At 45.0% G+C, this 24,146-nt stretch overlaps 1 long non-coding RNA gene and 2 other non-coding genes across 13 annotated transcripts; all 3 read right to left on the reverse strand.

Annotated features, from left to right (window-relative positions):
* Positions 1–534: 534 nt before the first annotated feature.
* LOC120679318 lies at positions 535–5,825 on the reverse strand. Of its 11 annotated transcripts, none has more exons than XR_005677122.1 (6): positions 3,707–5,825; positions 3,501–3,619; positions 3,279–3,338; positions 2,420–2,587; positions 1,473–1,607; positions 1,143–1,380 (listed from the first exon to the last, which is right to left on the reverse strand). It is a non-coding gene; the product is annotated as an uncharacterized LOC120679318 (long non-coding RNA). The 11 variants fall into 11 exon arrangements; XR_005677119.1 differs by having other exon boundaries at positions 2,420–2,550; positions 3,707–5,814; XR_005677124.1 differs by having other exon boundaries at positions 2,420–3,619; positions 3,707–4,065; positions 4,352–4,419; positions 4,946–5,813.
* Positions 5,826–13,523: 7,698 nt separating this feature from the next.
* Positions 13,524–13,627, reverse strand: LOC120680365. Its single transcript, XR_005677632.1, has one exon. It is a non-coding gene; the product is annotated as a small nucleolar RNA R71 (small nucleolar RNA).
* Positions 13,628–23,646: 10,019 nt separating this feature from the next.
* LOC120680342 lies at positions 23,647–23,786 on the reverse strand. Its single transcript, XR_005677612.1, has one exon. It is a non-coding gene; the product is annotated as a small nucleolar RNA Z247 (small nucleolar RNA).
* Positions 23,787–24,146: the final 360 nt, after the last annotated feature.

Consider the following 24,146-nt stretch of genomic DNA (forward strand, 5'->3'; position numbering starts at 1 on the left):
CAGCTTCTTAGTCTCGTACCAAAGAAGATAAATCCTGAATTAATTCACCTGAAAATAATTCTTGCTCTATGGTTTGTTATGATATATCATTTAGGCTTGTAGAAGGGTAGAGCAATTGCAAAAGGTATCATTGACAAGGTTAGCTCAGAATTAAATCCAAATTAAATTTTCCTTGACAAGCTTAAGTAAGAGAGCAAAAATAAAAGATATGGGTCATAATTTATCATAACCTCCACAATTGAATTAGCCGGCATTTAATTAATTTTCAGATCATGTTAGAGAGAGCATTAGTTTAATCATGCATAAACCAAGCACAAGAAAATAGACAAAGCGGCAATGATCATCATATTTTAACATGGCACAAACTTTCTATCATCATTACTAACCATAACATTAAAGCGTGGGTGATGCATTTATTTATCATGGTGATGAAAACAAAAGAAAGCAAATTGCACACATGCTGAAATAAATAAAACAGAAAATTGCTACGCACACACAAGCTTGCACACATGCTGAAAATAAATGAAAAGAAATAGAAAATCCAAACCACACGTGCGAGCATTTTATTCATGGTCATGCCGTCGATCAATCTCCTTGATTGGCTCTTGCGTTGTATCCTTGATCATAATACTGCTGAAATGCTCCTCCATTAAATTGTTTCGGTGGCGCCAGACCTAAAAGTCCCATTTGATATGCGATTCCCGCAGTTCCATCTTCTAGTTGGGTTGTATGCCTCCGGATGGCATCTATATCTTCCATATTTCTTCTCTCACGAGTACTTTGCGCGCGCCTTGGCGCGCCCTTGCGGTTATTTTATAGTCATGTAATGATAATATCATTTGCTGTACAAAGTTATATCTCTATGTATGAGAGGTAAAACAATTTCTGAAAAAAAACATGGGTAGTAAATAGCCATCCATTATTAGCATCTCCTTAAATGTGTAAGATCACAGAGAAGCGATGAGAATCAACAACAAAAAACTAAAGGGAGCAAATGTGCGCCTAAATTCTATAGTCTGAAATATCACTGAGATTTGTTACTAATTAACATGGTAGTGCTGCTGTTTTTTGATAATAAATTGTTTTTGGTTTGAGTGGTAGGATATATGCTTTTTTTCTTGCGAAAATTTCCAAGAAGCATCTGAGTGAAATAGTTTCTTAACAGTTGTAGAGCAGCTTGATGTAATACAGATCGTACGGGAACAATATCTAAAGTAGCAGATAGTTATATGGGCCCTTAAACTAAAATGGAAGGGCCAAAAGGTAGAAGGCCACAGCTGTATTTAGTATTCAGAATCTGACCTGTTTTACTTCTCCATTCCACAAATAGTGAACAACAACGAAACTGATCACACCAGGAACAATGTATAGTAGAGCAGGCTGCATATGCCCCCAAAATGACCATATTAATATTTCAGAGATGACAGAAATAAGGGGATGAAAAGGCAATAAACCTGAGCAACAGAACTCACCTGTGCAGCTTGAGACCAGTTCATTACAATGATGGTCACTGTCAAACCCAGTGTATCTCAAAAATGCACTGTTGAAGTAACGGTTCTTGATACCTCTTGAGACGTCAAAATGCAGGGCAAGTGCAACGAAAATCCCTGGACCCAAGAGTACAAATCCATATTATGAGCTGAATGACACAGAAACTGTCTGAATAAAATCACATTTTCTATGCACCTGATATCAGCTGATATGCAGCTGATAGTTTTGCCTTCTAGGGGTCAGAACGGAGGCAATAACTCAATAGAGTGCATGCAAACAGATAGCTTAAAAATATACTTGACCATGGACCTCAGGACCTAGTCATATGGGTCGAACTAATACTGTAATACATCAATATATAAGCATGACCTCCTTCAATTCCAGTTGGACCAATTCTAGTTGCAACACTTATTTTCAGTCACATACTAAACGAATATAAATAGCAAAATTTATCAATATCATAAATCTATAAAAGCTGATACTTGGTACTTCTCTCCAATAAACCCCCATAGATCAAGAAAAAAAAGCTCTCATACAACATATTTGTTGATTGTCCTCAGACAAGCTAACAAGGCCCCAGTATATACTCGTGTAATAAAGTTGGCACTCATACTGTGGCTGATATATTACCATTCAGTCAGGAAAAAAAATAAATTCACTGCAGACATCAGCAGAATGTAATATAGCACTAAGAAAGAAACTTTTACTACTGAGTTTAATGAGCATGGTATTTTGTTGATTTGTTTGCTTGTTCTTTTTTCCTTTGATTTGAGCTGCACGGATCTCGCAGCGCATTAGAATTAGAATGTTAATAGCACATTGTTTAAGTGCTAAACAGCGTACATTTCTTCAATTGCAGAGAGAGGGAAAAATGGAAACACAGGTCGTAGAGGAGGCATGGTTCTTGTATGAACCTGGCAGCAACTACCTTGTTTCTGAGCTGACAAGAAAGGATGGCCATTGAAAGAGACTTGCAGCCATTGCATCTGTCAGGATTGTTTTTCAACCGGGGAAGCCACCTTCCTTGCATTCACATGTTGTTCCACTAGCTTGTGTTACCTGTGGAGGCGCAAAGTTCTAACAGCCGTGGACTTGACTGTGGAAGTCGAGGAGAAAAATAAGTGCTAGCTAAAGATTTTGGTGGAGAAGGACGGGGAACAGACAGGTGCAGAGACAGGAGGATGAAAAAAGATTTCAGATGGATGGGTGGTGGTACGTCTATATGCAGGTGGTAGGAGGTAGGCAGGACAACTAAAGCTGACTGGGCATGGCTGACACCCATTGGGCGGCTTGTCCTCTTTCCTCTGCGTTCAAACAATGTTGAGTGTTGCCTAATAAATGGCTCATTGTTCCTGATGATAACAGTGGTTTATTTACAATTCAAATATATAGCCACAAAGTGATACATATATGGTCTTCTGAAAAGCACTGAAAAGCAAAACGCAAATGTGCTGGTAACATGAAGAGGTCTATCATTCTGTCATTCTATTTACAGTGAGGATCGTCGGCTAGTTTCTGCAGTAATTTACAGATCTAAAAAGGTAAGCTACATGGTAATTGGTAGAACGGAAGTAGTGGCACAAGGTTTGTATAGTGTGTACAGTGCACATACCTTACTAAAAGCTATAGTTGGCTACAAAGATTAAGAGCATGTGGCCACTTAACTTCACTAAATCAATTCAGAGCGATGGTTTGCCGATGCATATTGAAGTAATTAATTAACAACATTGACAGATAAGAAAATTGAAATTATGATTTGGGAGGGCACACAAGCGATAGGACATCACCTAACAAGCAGAAGAGCAAGCATTGTTGCACTGATCACACCGAAGATGTGTACTGGTAGCCTGCAAAATTTATATAATCCTAATGTGCATTATTCATGGAAGTAGTGTACAGAAAAGTTTGTAAATTCAGACTCCAGAATATTGAAATATTCATATCTTTTTGACGTATAAAAATTTCATAATTAGATGTTGGTAGGGAGCTCAAGACTGAAGATTATGAACCTATCTGTAATTTTGCCGTAGACAATAGATTTGTAATTCTGAACTTTGAGGTTCATAAACAAGCTTAGCCATCTCAAGTATGTTCTGTTCCATTATGCAAATGGAACATTTCACCATATCTGAAAACGAGCATGCAAGCCGCAACCTACTTAGAAGGGTATTCAGAATTTAAATACTAATGAGGAAAAAAAAAGAAAAATGCTAACCACAATAAGCTTAGCAAAAGAAGAAACTTTCTACTTTTAATCAGTACCACAAATAGTATCTCCCTGGCCATGAAACAAGGACTAAGAAAATAAATGTAAGTAAGCAAGTCAAAATCAGAGTGGATAGTTAAATCAATTGTGTGAATAGCTAATAAAGGTTTACATAAATATTGATTTCCTACAAACTGAAGGAGCTTATCAACAACCTCTCTTTTCCCTTATCTTCCGCCATAATTACGCATTTGGGAAAAAACAATGTGAAATACTTTTGTTGAAAAATACATCCCTTACTGTGGTGAGTTTTGCATAGTTCCATTGAACCAATTGTCTAAAAGATACCTGAAGGTGCAAATACCAATCTGCATATGTATATATCCCAATCAAACAAAAGATTAGTTTTGAACATCAGATAAGTATTAACTGCGATTTAGCATTGTAAAAAAAACTTTGTTAACAAAGTATCTCTAAGTTTCCCTATGGCCAAAAAAAGAACTCAACCGTACGATACTCTAGCGTGGGATCATTATAATACATGCACTATTTATTGTAAATGGTCTACAAGGATAGAAGAATAGCAATAGCTACTATAGAGATACAGCAGCAGTCAAGAAAACTAATTGCAAAGCACTCAAGAAACCTCATTACCTTTATAAGCACGAGCCCTCCTCAGCTACAGCTGGTGGTATAAATCTTGGCTAGAAAAATCTCTATCTCTATATATGAAATAAAGTATGGTTACATCAGGTAAGATCTTGCCACAAAAAACATATGATGAGCTTAATTGCAAAGGATAAACAACGGTTGTTATTTTATTAATGCAAACGTGTTATTTTGTCGGATTTTTTTATGTGAGACCGACAAAGGAGCATCATATCCCAGGTACATTTAACTTGCTTAAATTATTGCTTAAAAAATAAAAATCATATCCGACCTAGAAACATTATCTTAGACAAGGCAAGTAGCCTGAATGTGTCTTTTTTCCGTCAAATAGGAGTCCCTGTTAGCTAAATCTAGCATGGTTAATTGGTCGGTGCTGCAGAGGCAAACCATCAAACACATAGACTGCATCCTCCATTGCCGAAGCACAAGTTGCACGAGCAAACCATGAAACACATGGCGTAAATCCTCCATGGACGAAGCACTTGTAGTCAGCAGGGATGGAATTGCAGCGGTGTAGCTGCTATCCAACCACTGCAGTGAGGAGGAGGATGGAACGGAGCTTACGAGGTGGACGGGCACCTTGATGTGCTGGACGAGGGTGGAGCTGCCCTCGTGGTCGACGGGCGCGTGGCGGTGCAGGCGCCGGACGTGGTCGGAGTCCCATCCGCCGCTGGCACCGCGGCCGGGTCGCTTGCTCCCAGCCTCCCGGTCCACCGCACCGCAGCGCCGTCGCCGTTGTTGCTGCCTGGGAGCGAGGGCTGGCGCCTTGCCGCCGCCACCTGCGTGCGCGGGCCTACGCGCCTCCACCCCCGCTTCCTGTGCTGGCGCCTGTCTTGCGCAAAGTGGAGCAGGGCGGTGGTAAGCATTAAGCGTCCGCCGGACATCGGGTAGCGTCCGCCGGACATCGGGTAGTCGTCACGCCGGCGGCCGTCACTAGGCTTTCGTGGAGCACAGCATCAGGCGTTAAACTACGGGAGCAGGCAGCGCCGGGGGGTGGGGGGTAACAACGCCGGTGGCCACCAGTGGGGCCCGCTCGCGCGGCGCAGCGGCGGTGCCGGACACCGACAGGGCACGCGCCTGGCGCCGCACCGCAGCCCGGTGGCGTCGTCGCTGCCCACCACCATCTTGCGCGGTGAGGTGGCGGCACGGAGATGGGGCAGCGGCGGGAAGGAGGAGAAAACCGGTGGGGAAGAGGAGGCCGCGCGTGCGCCGCATTGCGCGGGAGCGCCGAGGATGAGGGGGAAAGGAGAACGATGGCCCGTGCGGCGCGAGCGGCGCCAGCGCCGAGATTGGTTGCCGCGTCGGAGGCGGGGAGGAGGGAGGAGGAGGAGCAGCAGCCGGGGACGGGGATGGCGGGGAGGAGGAGGAGAGGTGGGGCGGCGGCGGGGAGGAGAGCAGGAGCAGGGGAGGACAGGACGGCGGTGGGAAGGAGGCGGCGGGGTTCGGGCGGCGGCGGAAGGGAGGAGAGTCGTGGGATGTGTATTAGGCTGTCCACAATGGCAAGAGCAAGAGCAAATTTGCTCTTGCCTCGTTTCCCACGCCCTCTCTGTCTACAGTGCCAAACAGTGCATCTACAGTGTCAAACAGTAGATTTACTCCTCCATTTCCTCTTATCATTGTGAACGGTCTTAGACGGTGCAAAAATTTTTAGCCGACGTGGACGAACGAGAGCTCGCCGAGCGGTGCGCGTTTGACATATAGAAATAAGCACTCATAATTCTCATTTCTTGTTCCGGTTGAGGAAGATTAAAATATTGTGCTACAAATGACGGGTCGGGCATCTCTTCTTGATATGACGAGAGTGGGTAGCCGTAGTTGCTAAATGGTGGGGGTGCCGCCGCAGCGTGCCCCCATGCTTGTTCTCGGCTTCCTTCCTATTGACTCGTCCATCCTTACGGGTATCCCTATCCACTTGATGCACCTTGAAATTCATTCCTCCAATAAGCAGAACTTGGCGGTGGAAGGTTTACTTCCAAGTCTTCATGTTGTGCCGATGCCGATGTCCCTTCAATTAACCTTCCTCTTTTGGATTTCTTCACCTTTTTTCAAATATTTTCAACTCGCCAATCAGTCCTCCCTCTTGCAAATAATTTCAGCATTTGATCGGGGAGAGAAATATCCATCTCAGAAATAGTAAATCCCTTCTTTTCATCCCCACTGATATAATGGCCTTGCCTCAAATGATCAATCACAATATCTCTTCCCGTGACATAAAATTTTTGAATCACTCGTAACCTCGGATTCATTGCTCGGGCTATCATTGTGAGATAACATCCCGAACCAACTTCTCCTGTGCCGGATGATGCTTCACAAAGCCACCTTTCAACCATGATGTTGGTGGAATCAATTACTTGTTTCTTCACCAATGCAGCATACATCCAATTTAATTCTTGGTCGGTGACCTTCCATTCTCTCATCTTCCCGAGAATTCTCTTGCTCAACCAAGAGTGGAATATTTGGAGGGTAACATTACTTATATTCTTTCTTTGGCGGTTGACATCTTTTGTTATTTTTGTCCAAAATTCATCAAGCTCTCCATCTTCAACTTGCACCATTTCATATGCATTATTTTTGAATCCGAGCAAGCTTCCTATTTCTCCATAGGTGATTACTTTCTCTTCATTCTTGAGTCTAAATTTCAGACATGGAACTTCTTCATCATCCACCACTTCCGTTGATTTTTCTAATGTCATGAACATCTCAAGAGCCACTTCTTCTTGCATATCAACCGTGACACCGTCGGAAAATAACTTGCAACCGATGTTCTCCAATAGCTCATAGATGTCATGATGAAATCCCAGCTTCACCAATGCTTCATCATCAAAATCATAATTTGCTCATAGTCTTCCCTTCATGAACTTGAGTCTTTCTTCTTCTTCCTTCGACAATATAATAAACCCATATTCTGAATTCTTGGGCTTGTATCGTGGTGGTGCGGATGACCTTGTCGAACGCCGTGGAGGAGGTGGCATCCCTTCGGTGAATCGCATGGAGGAGCTTCTCGGGTCTCTCATCCCACCAAGGAGCAGCATGTCGATCCTCGGTGCGGGGTTGTCTTCCTCTATGCTCCGCGGAGACTCGGAGACCGAGTGCCTCCGCGAAGAACTTGCCGATGCGTCGGATGTTGATGAACGCGTCCTTCTCCTCCCGGCGATGAACTTCATGAGGCCACTCATGGTGACTCCTTGCTGCACACACTCAAAAACAAACACACCGGGAGTTTCTTGCCGGTGGAAGAACAATATATCGAAGAGTGGAACAAACTAGGAATTGTGGTGAATTTTCTGAGATTTTTGGAGTAGATTTTGGTGGACCAATTTTTCAGGACTCTAACTAATGTTTTTGGGTGAAGAACTTGAAGAACATAAGCAAGGAAATGAGTGAGGAGTATACCTGCCAAAGGAGAGCACCAGAGGGGTTAAATAGGGGCCAGGCCGGCCGCCTAGGGGATTTCTGGCTCCTCTCCACTTCAATTTTCTCTGGTGGCTTCCTGGTGCAATTATTTGCTTCTGTCCAGTACATCTTGCATGCTTTGCACCGTCCAAATCCTGTGAACCACTCCTTCTTTGCCTTTGATGTCCACTTGCAACATTATTTCTCCACTTTGTGTCATTCACCATGTCCCATGCTTAATCAATCATCACATGATGCCATCTTTCCTGAAAATCACATGTCATTCCCATGCATGGCTGCTCCCTCCTTTGAATTATTTGCTTGTGGTGGTAGGTAGAGAGCACAACTCTTTTCCGTGAACTCACTTTGATCAATGGATGTTAATCAAGCACATAAACCCTTTCCAAATCATGCTTAGATGTTTAATCCTCCTCTAACTTCGAAATTTCAGAATTGACTCAAAGCATGCAATGAGTTTAAATGAATAATTAGAGGGAAGTTGAAACATCTTTACATTTGTAAGTCGAAAAATATTTCCCGACTACATTAATTTTGGTTGCACCGGAACCGTTCACTTTCATGAATTGATAGCGAACAATCTCGAATTCAACCGTGGGTCTTGGGTTTAGGTTCTAATTTTTGCCAAAATGAGAGAGAGAATTTTGAAAAAGAGAATAATTAAGGTTAGGAAAATTCTAGTCCTATGGTAATGAAACTGAAAATCCACTCTATGTTTGCACGAACCTACGCATCAAGAATTTAAGTAATATAAACATAGCGCAGCTCTACTCGTGTGTTTTGTCTCAACTTGGTCCGGCCGTCATGGACAGGACGGTCGCCAAAAATAGGTATGGAATTTTGGATGTGGCTTTCTCAAGAAGAGGCAAATAAATCATAGGATGGCTCATGTCATTGGTTTAAAATAAGAAATAACATCGGAATGACCGAGCAAATAAAATTCCAAATCGAATTATTCGACCGAACGACCAATTATTCAAAAGTATGTCATGTTCTTGCGTAGCAAAATTCTCGACTCACTTACCTAAACTTTTCGCGGGTTGTCCTCCCGGTAGCTTATTCTTTACTCGACGAACGGGTTGAACTCCCAGCAGCTTTATTCTTGACTCGACGAACGGGTTGCCTCCCGCAAAGCGCTTCGTTTATAGTCTATAGCTAGACTTTCTTCTTCTTCACTTTGGACCAACGCTCGATTATGGCGCTGCAGTCATGGGTACCCACTTCCGCACAATCCTTGTTGCGGGTTTGTCTTCTACGTTAGTCGTCTTTTTGGTCTTCACAGGCGGGCTTTTAGCTTTCTTCTTGACGGGTGCAACGATCTTCTTTGTCGCGATGGACGCGACGACTTCTATCTCCTTCTTCGCTTCCTTCTTGTTCGGCTCCTCTTCTTTATTTGGTTTTTCCTCTGTGACACGGCGGTGAGGCGGAACATATTTGACATTGATCATGTTGCATACCTCGAGGCGTGGACGAAACTTGAATTCGCTTGTGGTGTCATTGATGTCAAACTTTATCTCCCCCTTGCCAACATCGATGTTCGCCCTTGCGGTCTTGAGGAAAGGCCTCCCAAGTATGAGAGGTGTCTTGCTCTCTTCTCCCATATCGAGAATCACAAAGTCAACAGGGACTAAGTGTTCTCCAATCTTCACTGGCACGTCTTCGGCGATTCCCAAAGGATAGCGAACGGAATTGTCCGCTAACTCTAGGCACATGGCGGTGGGCTCCGGCTCCGGTAAGCGTAGCTTCTCAAACACATTCTTTGGCATGATGCTCACACTTGCACCGAGATCACAAAGTGCTCTTTCGAACATAAGAGATCCAATGGAACATGGGATGGTAGGACATCCGGGGTCCCTTTTCTTTTCAGGAGCTTCATTAGCGATTGCCGCGCTACATTCCTCGGTTAGCTTGACAGTGCTTGGCGGTATCTCGCGCTTGTTTCCCATGATGTCTTTGAAGTAGCGAGAATACGTCGGAACTTGTAGAGCGTCCAAGAGCGGCATATTGATGCTCAACCTGCGTACCATGTCAACAAATTTGTTGAATTGCTCATCTTCATGTTTACCTTTGCGGTATCGTGGCCTTGGCGGTAGAATCTTTGTGTCTATATCATCTCGCTCAAACTCTGGCTCTTTTGTGACTATCTCTAGCATAGGAGTAGGTGCCTTCTCCTTGATGATGGTCTCCACTTCAACTCTTGGCTTAGGCTTCCTTGCTCCCGCTACATGTTCGGGTTCTTCGGTCTCCTTTCCCGAGCGAGTTTGAATTGCCTTAGCCATCTCCGGACTTTGAGGTTGCCCGAGCAATTTTCCTTCGTTGCTAGATAGGCATCCGGCGAGTTGGGCTACTTGTGTTTCTAGCATCTTCATCATGTTGAGTACTTGAAGGTTAGAGCTCCCCGACCTCCGTCATCTTGCCATCAATGTTCTCCAGGATCTTGTCCATAGCCTTGAACTTGGTGATGGTGTCCTTGTTGATCTTGCCTTGCTCCTCCATGAACTCCTTCAATTGTATACGAAGAGGCACCGAGTTTTGAATGGAAGAGTTGCATTAAATTGGGGTCTACCTTGCCCGTAGCGGAAGTTGGCTGGCGGAATCCATTCTCCCTTCTTCATGTAGTCGAGCATCTTGGCTTCCTCCGGGCAATTCTTTTGCACATGGCCGTACTCTCTGCATTCTTCACATGTAGACCTCGCTTCGGCCGCCTTCAAATCGATAGCTTGGGCTTCTCTCTTTTCCACTTCCATCTTCTCCATCCTTCTCATGAGCGAGTCGATCTTTCCTTCTAGCACTTCTTCACGTTCCACTTGTAATACACTCTTCGCGGCGCCCACGGCTTGGAGTGGTTGTAGGCTTCCCGATGATGCCCATGCGTCATTGTCCGCCACCTTCTTGAATAGCTTGAAAACTTGAGTAGGCGTGAGCTCAATGATATAACCTCCGGCCGATGCGTCAATGATCCCCTTGATGTAGTAGTGAGGTCTTGATAGAACTTCTGGACCACATCCTCCCTTGAAAACTTGTGATGAGGTACGGCGCGGATGTAGTCGTTGAAGCGCTAATAGGCTTCCGCAATAGTCTCCGTCGGGCCTTGTGCGAATGTTGCAATCTTGTTGCGCAGAATCTGGGTCTTGCCCGGCGAGTAGAACTCCGTCATGAATTCTTCCATCAAGGACTCCCAATTTTGCACCGTGCGCGGTGGTAGAGAATGAAACCATTGCAGCGCTCTCCCAAGTAGAGAGAACGGAAAGAGCCTCGCTCTTATTTGATCTTGAGTCATCCCTTGCATGTCGAAGGTGCGGCATAGTTAGAGGAACGCTTGAAGATGTAGATTAGCGTCTTCTTTTCCAGTGAAGGGCCAGCTTTGCACCATTCTTATGATTGAAGTCTTGATCTCGAACGGAACTCCGATGTTGTCGAGATTTTGGATCGGTAAGTCCCGAACGTCCGGAGTGCATAACTCTCCAATCGTACGCTCCGGCTCCGGTAGCGCCATCCCTTGGTGAAGTGACGCCTCCTTTGGACTTGTTGGTGGAGTTGCTTGAGGTGAAGACGATGAATCGTCGGCTTCAACTTTTGGATCTACTAGTTCCGGCTTCCTTGATCGTGCTTCTCGTCTCCTTTGCCTATAAATTTTTTCTGGATCATCCACAAAATTTTCGGGTTTGTTGGAGAGGCTCTCTCCATCTCCTGTTAGGGGTTAGTGAAAAAGAAAAAATATATACGAGATCTAAAAGATGAATATACAAGATCTAAAACATAAAAGAAAAATAAATCAAAATAAAGAAAACTATAGATTAGATTGATTTTCGTGGAATAGATCCGTTTTTTTAGTTAGCTCAGAAAAAATAAGAGATCTAAAAAAAGTCAAAAAGAAAAATCAAGAAATATTTACGAATGCAAGTAAGATTGGATCTTAAATCGATGGTTCCCCGGCAACGGCGCCAGAAAAGGTTGTTGACGCTCCTTAGCGCCCCCGATTTATATACCGCAAGCGCACGGTTTCGTGTAGCTTTTCCCTTAGAGTATTCCCCCAAGGTTTATCAATCCACGGAACCAAAGAGACAAGAAACAATCTACTAGCATAGAGATTTCTTTGTGTTGATGTGGTGTAAAACGAATCTAATCTACTAAAAACACGACAAACACCGAAGGTAGCAAGAGAAAGTTAGAGATAACCAATCTAGATCACCTAGATCATGCATATGTTGTAGTTCCAGCTAGATAAAGTGAAGTAAGATAGATGTGAATCTCAATGAAAAGCAACTTTAAACTCAAAATCTCCAATCCGATCCCTCAATACCCCACCTACTAAGTGGCAACGGCCTGTCACGACGCCACCCCTTTCAACAAGATACCCTGAAGCAAGTCGAACCCCCTTTGGTAGTTCCGCCATGAACCTCTAGCCACCATGACTACAAGATCATGGTAAGTGATCTATCTCAATAATAGATCTAGGATGAAGCGAACCCAATGAAAAGAACAAAATCGAAAGAGGAGAACATGGTCGTTAAACATTCAGAAACACAAATAACTTCACCATGAATGATAGTACATCACAAGATCACAACCGGGGCCCTACCTTGATCTTGATGATCCTAGCTCCTGAACTCCGATGTGGTCTTCCTTGCAAGGTTCCCACATCGGCTAGGGCAAACCCTAGACAACTAGCACGACCCTCGGCTCTCCGAGAGGTGTCCCTCTATCTTCTCTGCTCCTTGGCATCGTCTCCCGAATTGATCTCTGCGTGAACCTTGGGGAGGGGTCTTTAAATAGCCTCAGGGAACCCTCGGTCAAAGGGGAGGTCGAACCGACCTAAAAAAGGCCTGGGCCGGCCGGCCTGGCACTTTCCTTCGCCGGCTCGTGCTCAACTTTCTCCCCAAGCCTCCTGGAATCTTCTAGAATTTATGTCTTTCACGATTGCACCCCTTCAGACGTCGTTATCTTCGAGATTTCTTCGAGGAGAATGATAGGATGGAAAATCCTTTCCTTAAATATCTATTTGCTTTGCTTAGCCCCGAAGTATCTTGATCTTATCTTGTGGGCTTTGTCTTTTGGGCTTCATTGGAGGGTGGATATGCATGAACGGGCCTCTAATCATCATGGCCTTCGATCCTTTGTTTGGGCTTTGTCCTTCGTCATTCTTCGTGTCATCGCGTGATCGTGGGCCTCGCCATTTCATACTCCAAAATTGGTCAAAAACCTGCAAAAACGAAGTACCTCCAAAATATATGTGCAAACGAGAAAACGACCAATAATTGGGCCGAGGTTAGGATGGTTAGTGATTTTGATATTAAATTCATGCCATTGTCAAAGTTAAACAGGGGATAAAATGGATACTTAAGGAGCGCCAACAGAAGCACCACTCGTTCTTGAGGCTATGGCTGAAAAGACTCTCCGCGAGTTCTCCGTCCCCTCCACCGACAATGTGGCCACTGGCCCCAACATCAATGTCGGGGACATGAACTTCGAGCTCAAATCAAGCCTCATCAATATGGTACAGGCTAGCCCATTCTGTGGCAAGCCAAATGAGGACGTAAATGCACATTTGCAGAATTTTCTGGAGCTTTGCGACACCGTTGTCATTTGGGGTGTCGCCGCCGACGTTGTCAAGCTTCGTCTATTTCCCTTTTCCCTCCTGGGGAAGGCGAAACAGTGGTTTTATAAAGAAAAGGACATTGACACCTGGGCCAAATGCTCCAAGGCGTTCCTCGCAAAATTCTTCCCGCTGGGCAAAACAAATGCCCTGCGCGGGAAAATTTCAAGTTTCCAGCAGACGGGGATGGAATCCATCCCAGAAGCTTGGGAGAGGCTGCAAGAATACATCCTGACATGTCCTCATCACGGCATGGATGAGTGGCTCATCCTGCAAAGCTTCTACAATAGGCTCACAACGACATCTCGAGCCAATATTGATGCCGCTGCTGGAGGAGCCTTCCTCGACCTGACCATAGCCAAATCCAAAGCATTGGTCGAGAAGATGGTCTCCAATCAGGGGTGGAGCGATGAACGACTCCAACCCCGCACCAAGGCACACATACCGTCAAGGAGACGAATATGATCGTTGCCAAACTGGACCTCCTACTGAAGCATCTCGGCGAAAGGGCCGAATTCAAGAAGCATAGAGAAAACTATGCTCATACCATGGAATCGCATTTCACGTGCGAAGTCTGTGGTAATGATGGACACTTGGGGAACGACTGCCCCGAAACCCGTGAAGACAGCGCCTACCTCGACAACAACAACAACAACAACGGGTACCGTCCACAACATGGAGGCCAGGGGTGGACCTAGCCACGTCCACCTTTTCAGGGAGGTAATAACTACAATCCTTCTTATAATTCGAATTTCAATTCAAACCAACCTCCCTTGAGAGAACTTGTTCTTGGCCAAGTTAAAATCAATGAAAATATAAATAAAAAGCTCTTGGCCAATGACAAATCCCTGGAAAGTTTAAATGTCAAGCTTGAAACTTTGTCTTCAATTCTTAAAAACCTGTTAAATTTCAACAAAATGATCGAAACCTAGCTTGCACAAATTGCTGCTTCGTTACCTGCTGTTGAGAGCGGGAAGATCCCGGGGCAACCCGAGTCTCCCGTTGAAAATGTCAGCATGGTGTCTACCGGATGGGATCACTCATCCCGGAGGCCACCACGCAATAACCATGCAGGTAGGTACTATCCCCCAAGGAACGACGTTTGGAATGGCATGGTGGTAGTGGTGCAAGAGGATCCAGAGGTCCCCATGATCAGCTGCTCGATCTACATCAAACACTTCGAGCGGTGCCTATGCGATCTAGGGGCAAGCGTAAATATAATGCCCAAGGTAATATATGAAGCACTTGAATATCCTACTCTTTCCCCCAACAACTATGCTCGTACAGCTTGCAGATTCAACCATTCGGTATCCCGAAGGGATAGCCGAACACGTTTTTGTACGAGTATGTGACTCCTTCGTCCTTGCTGACTTTGTGGTAATGGATATGGAGGGCGACCTCGGAGTCGACCTCATACTTGGGCGACCTTTTCTAAGGTCTGCCAAGGCAAGGATCGATGTCGGAAAGGGAGAAATATGTTTCCGTGTCGGAAGGAAGGATATGTTTTTCAAGTTCAAGAAGAAGGAAGAGCAGCGCTTCATGATCCAACAAAACAGTGAAGGGCAAGCACTCTGGGGTGCACCAGAACCCCAGCCAGAACAACGACCCTCCGCACCTAAAAGAAAGAAGAAGGAAAAGAAGGTGTGGCGGAAGGTCGAGAGTTCGGCCTCATCCAGTTCTCCAGGACGAGCCGACGAATGGTAAGAACAATGGAGAAAATTCGTGCACATCGGACTTTAAACGACGCGCCCTTGCCAAAGGTAAATTGGTATTTATCTCATATTTGCTTTCTCCGCTTTTCAACATTTTCTTTGCACCTTATTTGTTTTTCTCCACTACATGTTTGAAATTTTCAAAATTGTTTTCTGCATGCTGGAATTTTTCTAGTATTTTTCCCTTTTTACAAAAAGACCAAAAATATTTTTTGAGTTTTAAAATCCTTTGGGGAAAAATAATTTGGACATCTTTTCGAGCAAACTTTTGGCCGTGCACCATATTTTCAAAGTTTATGACCATTGAGGAATCACCTGGCCAAAGGGGAGGCACCAGGGCGCCCACCCTGGGGCCGGCCAACCCCATAGGTAGGCCGACCCAAGGCCAATGGTTCCTGGGCCCCACCTTCTCCAAGGGCTACCTGACCGTTGTGTCTGGCTCTTCCTCGGGTGCACTCGCCCAAATTCCTTTAAATAGAGGCCGAGAGAGGGGTGATGAGCTCTCATGCTCACTCTCTTCACTCTCACTCCCCCTCACACATTCTTGCTCGGGTTTCCTTTGGATTTTGACTCAAGCTTGATTGCAAGAACACACACTCTCTCTCAATTCTTTGCTGCAAGATTGATCACATTTTTGGAGGAACAACTTTTGGGTAAGAGTTTCATTTTTATTTCACTAACGTAACCCGAATTGAGTTGTTCTCGTTCATTCTTGTTCGTTCTTGTTGCAAGCATGATAGGTGCAGGGCGGAAAATTTCTGGAGCTCTCAAGAGGATGACGAGGTTGGGCTCGTCCCGTTCATAGGGCAAGTCGAGCTCTCATCATTCCCCCGAACCTGCACCAACACCGACCACGATGAACTATGAGCAAGACGAACAAGAAGAACAATTCAAGGAGCAAGCTGCAGAACCGCAAGCCGAGGACACGGAGATAGATGAGGATGATGCACCGTACCTCGACTTGCGAGATGACCACGAGCATCAAGCCTACGCCATGATCAAGAATCGAAGCTTTGGTCAAACCAGAGCCTTCGATCTGGACCTCCTTGAGAAAACAGGTATGGACGTTGACTTCGCTCGTGTTTGGCATGCGGTTGTATGAGATGGTTTTGTGCCCGTTGAGGAGAATGGTTCTCATCTCCTCACTATCCAGTTTCTTTGCACTCTTCGGGAGGTGGACTATGGTGTTTCATTTCGACTTTTTGGAGATGAATGCTATTTTAATTGGAGAAATTTCAGTCACCTCCTTGGTTTTAGCGCGCGCTTGCCAGTTTCCCTTGCAAAAGCTTGCCGTGGTTTTGATCGACATGAGTTTTGGGGTTTGATTTCGGGTCAAGTTGTTCATGGCAAGTTTGCACCTCGGTGCAATGACATTCAAAATCTGACTCTTTGTTTGATGCACAGGTGGGTGGCTATCACTCTCTTTCCAAGAGATGATCCACGACCAGCGCGCAATGATGAGTTGATGATATTATACGCCATGGTCAACAAGATCCGAATCTCCCCCGCACAAGCAATGGTTAAGGAATGGCTCACAAATTTTCGGATGACGGGTCCTATTGAATGCACTTCTTTGGTTACCCGCATCGCATCAAACATTGGAATCTTAGACAGGAACCCCGTTCCTTTCATTGAGGAGCCTCGTGTTATGATCGATGAGGCGTACTTGGTTCAAGGCCACACGCTCAAGAAAGGCCCGGATGACTCCTTGATTTTCTTTTCGCTTGGTTATGCAAATGAAATCCCGTTGCCAAATGCGGGGTATCATTTGTATAATTGCCGTTCGCTAACCATCCCTCTTGTTCCACAAGAGGAGAACCGCAAGCATAGTGTTTCTGGTCTTCCTGGCAGGGTTACAAGAAGCAGGGCCAGAAGGGAGGAGTTCATGCAGCAGCAACCTCAGTCTCAACCACAGCAATATGAGGCTGGAGGTTCGTCATGGCAGAGTGCCAGCTCCACCGAGTGGGCACGGCAGGCCTCAGGGCACCGGTCCACCAGTTCCAGCTCCAGTGGTCCCCCGCGACGTACAGCTTCATCCAGAGGTTTCGCCACTCTGACTCGACAGATGGGTGAGCTGAACGTGCGCACCACCAACATCGACGAGTCGCTGGGCCAGCACATCGAATCAACACAGAACTAGCAGCGATACACAGGCAACAGGATCCGCAATCTGGAGTAGCAACAGCATCAATCCCAGGAGGAGTGGAGGGCCTACTACTGTTGGGCTGGGTTTAATCCCAACCAACAGCAGTGAGCCTGAAGCTAGATTGGGGGAGGACCCCCATGAGAGGTACCTTGTATCAAACTCTATCTTTACTGCTTTCAAAACCTTGCATGAAAGCAAACAAAAATTTGCAAAATTCTGAAAATCCACAAAAAATTGCATAACTAAAATCAAATAAAAATTGACAAAATCTTTAAAAACCCAAAAATATTTACTTGCTTTCCAGTATGTGTAGTAAGCATGTGTAGTTTTTCCTTGTTGAGATGATGAATAGTTACTCTGTTAGTTCCTTTCATATGCCTAATTACAACCTTGTGCTCTCCCTAAGTTCTGTGTTTGGTGGCTAGATGTTCAAACCTTAAGCTTGAAACTTGTGGGAAGCGAAAAGCAGAATTCGAATCTAGGTTGTTGTGGGTTATGATATGGCTGAAAAGAGTTGCTACGATCTTCTCCTACGTGATGTTTGATATCCGGAGTATTTCTTTTCAAACAACAAACAACAACAACAACAACAACATAGCCTTTTTTCCCAAGCAAGTTGGGGTAGGCTAGAGATAAAACCCGAAAGAAAAAAGTTCAAGGTTCAGGCACATTGATAGCTAGTCTCCAAGCGCTCCTATCCAAAGCTATCTCTTTAGAGATATTCCAATTCTTAAGGTCTCTCTTAACCAACTCATCCCACGTCAGTTTAGGTCTACCTCTACCCCTCTTTACATTATCGACCCGCTCAAGAACCCCATTACGCACCGGCGCCTCAGGAGGCCTTCGTTGGACATGTCCAAACCATCTCAGCCGATGCTAAGTAAGTTTCTCCTCAATTGGTGCCACCCCGACCCTATCTCGAATAACTTCGTTCCAGACTCTATCCCTCCTTGTGTACCCGCAAAACCACCGCAACATCCGCATCTCTGTTTGAAAAGCCTTTTCTACATATGCAACTTGTCTTCTCATTGAGCTTTGTCAAATTGTTGTGATCCTTTGTGAGAATCATTTCATACGCCCATAATCAAGATCACGTACACGTCCACTCACATGCTATACTTCTACACCTGGAAGATAGCAAGTACATCCCCCATTCATCCACAAATAAAACTCCATGTTGTACAATGTTTATCTCTCTCCAAAGTTATCATCATGATGTATGGGCTATACAAAAAGAAATAAAAGATGCATACCCAAAGAAGGTATGCCACATGCCCACAAGGCATGTCAAAAAAAAAAAGAGAAAAGATGCATACCCAAAGAAGGTGTGCCACACACCCACAAGGTGTGTCAAAAAAAAAGGGGGGGAAAGAAAATATAGCCCATACCAAAAATATTACAAGGGAGAGATCATATAAAGGAGTTTCATCCACCATCCACAAAAAAATATCCACACACTTGCACATCTTGATCAAGGCTTATGATTTGTTTCTCCTATGGATCCGGTCTTTGACATAGCGAAATATGAGAAGCAAGTTTGCCATTATATCCTCCATACCTACAGATCCACCAAAAAGAGCCATTAGAAGTAGGATGGAAAAACAAAGGCACATAAAAAGGCCTTGGTGAGGAATGAAACACATTTCAGCGATTTGAGAGATCACCCGAGGAACTACAATATTTCTTTTCAAAAACTTTATAAAAACCTCCGGATTGACGGTTGAATAAAGGAGTTGTAAGTGGTACTCTACAAGCCATTCTGACCCTCAACCGCCAAAGATGAGGATGATGCTATAAGCCCCACAGGAGTAAGGTAAAAGGTGTGAACAAGGCCAACTTATTCAGAATAAAGGTAAGAACACTCAGTTGTGCCTTGGGCATAAGTCAGGAATGCGACATTGTAGCAACTCCTGATCAACAACCTAAGTCTAAAACTTTGCTCGGGACGAGCAAAGGGCTAGCTTGGGGGAGTTGTTGACGGTGCTTAAGTGCCATTTTTACCCATCAACTATACTCAATAATAAAGGAAAACTACATGCCTTACTCACATATTTGTATCACTAACCTCGCTCCACAGTTGTTTTCGAGTTTTGTACATTTCAGATGAGTAGGAGCGGAATAAGACAAAAACACATAGTAGACGCCACATAACTACGCAGAATATCGTATCCGGCATCACACCCTTACAAAGAAGGCCCACATGTCAGAGGAAACGGGGCCTCCACGCAAGATGCACTAGAGGATAAGGATAAGATCCAACGAATCAACCACCAGCAAAGGATCAGCACGAACGGCTGACAGGTGGGGTCGGCTGACCCCTAGGGTCGGCCGAACCTGGCCTACAACGCGTCCAGGTGCATCTCGAGGAGGAGTCACGGCCAAGGCACCTGATCACCTTCCATATATGCGTTGGGGGGAACCCGACCTCCAAGTAGTATAAATAGGGCCTCTCTCCCCCCTCTCAACACACACACACACACACACACACACTCTTCATTCCATTCTCTCCAAGAAGGCTCTCCTCTCTCTTGCTCTCTTAGCTAGATAGTGGAGCTAGGCTAGTTCTCTTTAGCGAACAAGTCGTCCTCGGGGTCGTTGAGCAATCCTCGGCTCCTGGTATGGCTTTGTATCCGACTTGTCAGACTTCTATTCATAATATAGAGTTCTGCCATGGTTGCTTTACTATCTTGATAGTTTATCAATCCATGCTTAGATCGTTCATAAGTTATGCTACGGTCTTGGTTAGGCCAGATGATCCGGGTACGGATAGAGGTTCGTTGTGCTTTCGGGCTTGCTCTAGTGTTTTACTCGTCCATCCGAAGGGTCGGAGACCTGGGGGCACTAGAGTAGTGACTTCATACACGAGCGTGGTGCTCGGGTATAAGGGATCCTTCGGATATGACTGTGCTCCATGGTGTGACTGGGGTAGATGGCAGGTGGTGACAGCCATGTCCGTCCGGAGTAACAGCGGTGTTGCGTTTAGCGTACTTCCCGACGTTCGGGTTCGGTGTAGGAGTTCATGCAAATAGGTAATGGGACTGGATGTACTCCGGTACGGGACCTTCTCCCCGCTATCCCATTTTCCAGGCACCTGTAGTCCTAACCATGATCTAACATTACTCCAGCTAACTTTACGTAGGATAGAGTAGTTCTTTGTTTTATAGTTTCTCTCCTTTATTCCTTCCTCTTGGAGTGTGGATGTGTGCTGTGTCACATTAACCTTGCTTATTCTTTACTTGGACTTACCCCTGTTAGAGCATTGCCTATTGCTTGAGGCACAATGTCATAGTTAATGTTGAGTACAATACCTTTGTCGCTGCCGTCCTTTGCGACACAAATAAATGACGATACCCTTATTCTTCGGGTGAAATGCTACAACGGTATATCCATGCGCTTGCGGATCCATTTGTAATCGTATTGATTATACCACGAGAGTGGCACCCCTTGGGTGCAGTATCTAGGATGGGTTCAGCGCCCTCATTTCTAGTGATTGCACTAAGGACTGCCAACAAGCATTTCTGGCACTGTTGCTAAGGATGAACCATTCCTAGTGATTGCGCTAATCCTTCTGCACTAGCCGTTGGCCTCTGACAGCTGACGTGGCTGTCATCAGTTAGACCGGTGTATTGCACCGGTGGCCACCGGTTCAACTGGTCCTGAAGCTTTACCTCCTGGCCACTTGACATGCTCTCTGATCAATAGCATGGTGAATGCACCGGTGCATCAACTTGGCACCACCGGTTCAACCGGTGCAACTTGGGCTTCTACATTTGGTTCCCTTCAGCGTAGACCAAATGCACCAGTGGTACGGCACCGGTGTATCCGAAGCTAACCGGTTAGACCGGTGCTTATTCACTGGTGCAACCGGTGCTACTGATTTCTGCAGAACTCATCTAATTCAACATTCCTTTGAGTTCTTTCTTCGTGTTTTGCTTTGCTTGGCCTTTTTGCTTCATCCCTGGGATCTATGATTGTTCACTTGACAAGCTCATCAGTCCCATTGATTGCTATGTTACTAAATAACCAAAATCACAAAACTATGGCCTAATGGGGCCATGTTCCTTACAATATAGATGCGGCCAGTGGAGATGTCTAAACATTTGAAGCCTTTATGCCGTGAGCTATACCCAAGGAAGGCACATCGAGTAGAACAAAAGGCAAGCTTGTGACTGTTGTATGGCCTAAGATTAGGCCAGCATGCACAACCAAACAACCTAAGGGACTTGTAATCAGGTTTCTATTGGAAGAGGAGTTCTACTGGATTTTTGAAGTCAATTACCTTGCTCGGCAAGAGGTTAATAAGCTAAGTAGCTGCTAGGAAGGCTTCTCCCAGAACTTTAGTGGCATGGAAGCATTTGCAAGAAGAGCTAATCCAACTTCAACGATGTGTCTATGTTTTCTCTCTGCTACTCCATTTTTTTGGTGTGCATGAGGACATGACACATGATGTGCTATTCCTATTTTTTGAAAGAAAGTATTTAGCTTTTCATACTCACCACCCTAGTCGGTTTGCATGGCTAGGATTTTTCTATCAAATTTTCTCTCAACTAAATTCTGGAAGCCTTGAAAGACATGAAAAACATCAGATTTATTTTTCAGAAGATAGATCCAAGTATATTTGCTAAAATCATCGATGAAACTCACATAGTATGAATATTTTCCAACAGAGAAGGGGGCAGGACCCCAAACATCAGAGTGAATCAACTCAAGAGGGGCACAAGAAACACTGTTGGACTTCGAATAAGGAAGTTGATCACTTTTAGCACGCTGACATGAATCACAAATAGAATCAATGTTCTGATCTTTAACAGAAGGAAGATCATTATTCCTAAGCACACGATGAACAATAGAAAAAGAATGATGGCCTAAACGACTACGCCATCTTGAAGTGGAAGGCTTGTCAACTCCATAAGCCTGTTTATTTGATCTTGCTCTAGAAGGGTAATCATCTAGGGGGATAGAGACAACGGCGGAACCAGGGGGGCTAGCAGGGGCCACGGCCCCCCCTAAGGCTGAAAAAAAAAGTTGAACCTCCCTCTTTTTTTGCAGTATATAGCAAATAATTAGATAAGTGATTCTACAATAAATTCAATATCTAGTAGCTCACGTTGTATTTTCAATTAAAATCAAGTACATAGTCTAAGAGGCAATAATTACAAGCAAAAAGTAGTCTGTTTTGCATAGCTTCCTCATCGACTTTTGATGAAAGCTCTGTCAAAGTATCATTTTCAAAATGATTTTATCATGGGAGCCGTGAATAAAGCCATAAAATGGCTTTGCCTGCGAGCAAAAAATTGTGGCTTCTCGCGGCTACCATGATCCTAGGCGACTGAAGCCGTTTTACGAAACAATTTTTTAACACAACTTCAATTTCTACTTCATCAAAAAACTGTACCAGAGCTATTTTAGGAGGAGCCGCAGCCAGGGTTAATGCTACGTACAGTTTGCCTGGTACCGATGCACCAGGGTAATGAAAAATTTAGCACTAGCTAGACTTGCATTTACCATGTATTGTTAATTTTTTTTATGGTCTTTAACGGTTGCACCATGATAATTTTAGAGGTAGCTTCGCCCCTAGCCGCAGACATGGCACATAGACTCTGAATCGTTTTTGCAATGGTATAACAAACTAACGGACGCCTCAGCCGAACTGCAGACGTACATACGTCGCAGTAACGCCGCCGGCCGCCGCCATGGCCATATGTTGGCTTAGCCTCTTGGCCCCCCCTTCAAAAATTTTCTGGTTCCGCCGCTGGATAGAGACCACCTCGGCATCTACCTTGATGAAGAATTCTCTTGGTTTCCTGATCCTTTATGAGAAAGAATTTTGGGTGAAACTCAAGAAAGATGTTATTGTCAGATGCCAAGCGATGAACAGAGACAAGATTTTTGCGTGCACTAGGAACATGAAGAATATTATTAAGATGCAAATCCTTTTGTGGGGTATGTAAAATTGAATGACCATTACTACTAATCTTCATACCTGAGCCATTGGCGGTGTGAATCTGATCTTGACCATTGTATTTGTCACGAACAGTAATCTTCTCTAGCTCGCTTGTGATATGATCAGTTGATCCACTATCGGTGTACCAGTTTGTATCAACTCCATAGTTTGATGTAGCCATGCCTGCACTCTTTGGTTGATAATCCTCATCATACCTGTACTAACACTCTGGGGCTTCGTGGTTGGGTTTCTTGCAGGTCTGGCAAAGTGGTTTGGAGCTTGACTGGCCACCTCCTTGTTTTGATGCACCGACGTTATTGTTGTTGTTACCACGGCCGCCATTGCCACGACCTGAACGTCCGTGCCCATGATTGCTGTTGTTGCCGCGGCCACGGTATCCTCCACGGCCACGTGTTGCTGCATTTGATGAAGATTGGTACTGCCCATCTTCCTGAAGCATCTCGAGTCGCGTCTCATATGCCATAAGTTGTGCATATAGATCGCTCAGCGAGGTATGTTCAGAACGGCCAAGAACAGATGACACAAAAAGGATTATAGTCATAGCCCAAACCGTTCACAATGTAGGAGATCAGTTCCTCATCGCTGACCGCCTTGCCGGCGGCAGCAAGTTCATCTTTGATCGCCTTCATCTTGGCGAAGTAGTCCGAGGTCGGCATATTGCCCTTCTTGAGGTTTGCCAACTGGATGCGCAGATTTGTGACCCGCGTGAGGGAGCGCGCAGAGAACATCCTCTGTAGGGCACTCCATAGCTCGGCCGAGGTCGTCACTTCAACCACCTGCGCCAACACGTCTTTGTGTAACGAGTTGAGCAGATAGCCCAGGAGTTGTTGATCCTTGGCCAGCCAAGCATCATATTCCGGATTCGGAACTGCTTGCTTCTTGTTGTCCTTGACAACTTCGATGATCTTCGACGGCTCCTTCATCGTGCCATCAAGATAGCCCATCAGTTG

This window comes from Panicum virgatum, chromosome 6N, assembly GCF_016808335.1.
Source record: "Panicum virgatum strain AP13 chromosome 6N, P.virgatum_v5, whole genome shotgun sequence".
NCBI lineage: Eukaryota > Viridiplantae > Streptophyta > Magnoliopsida > Poales > Poaceae > Panicum > Panicum virgatum.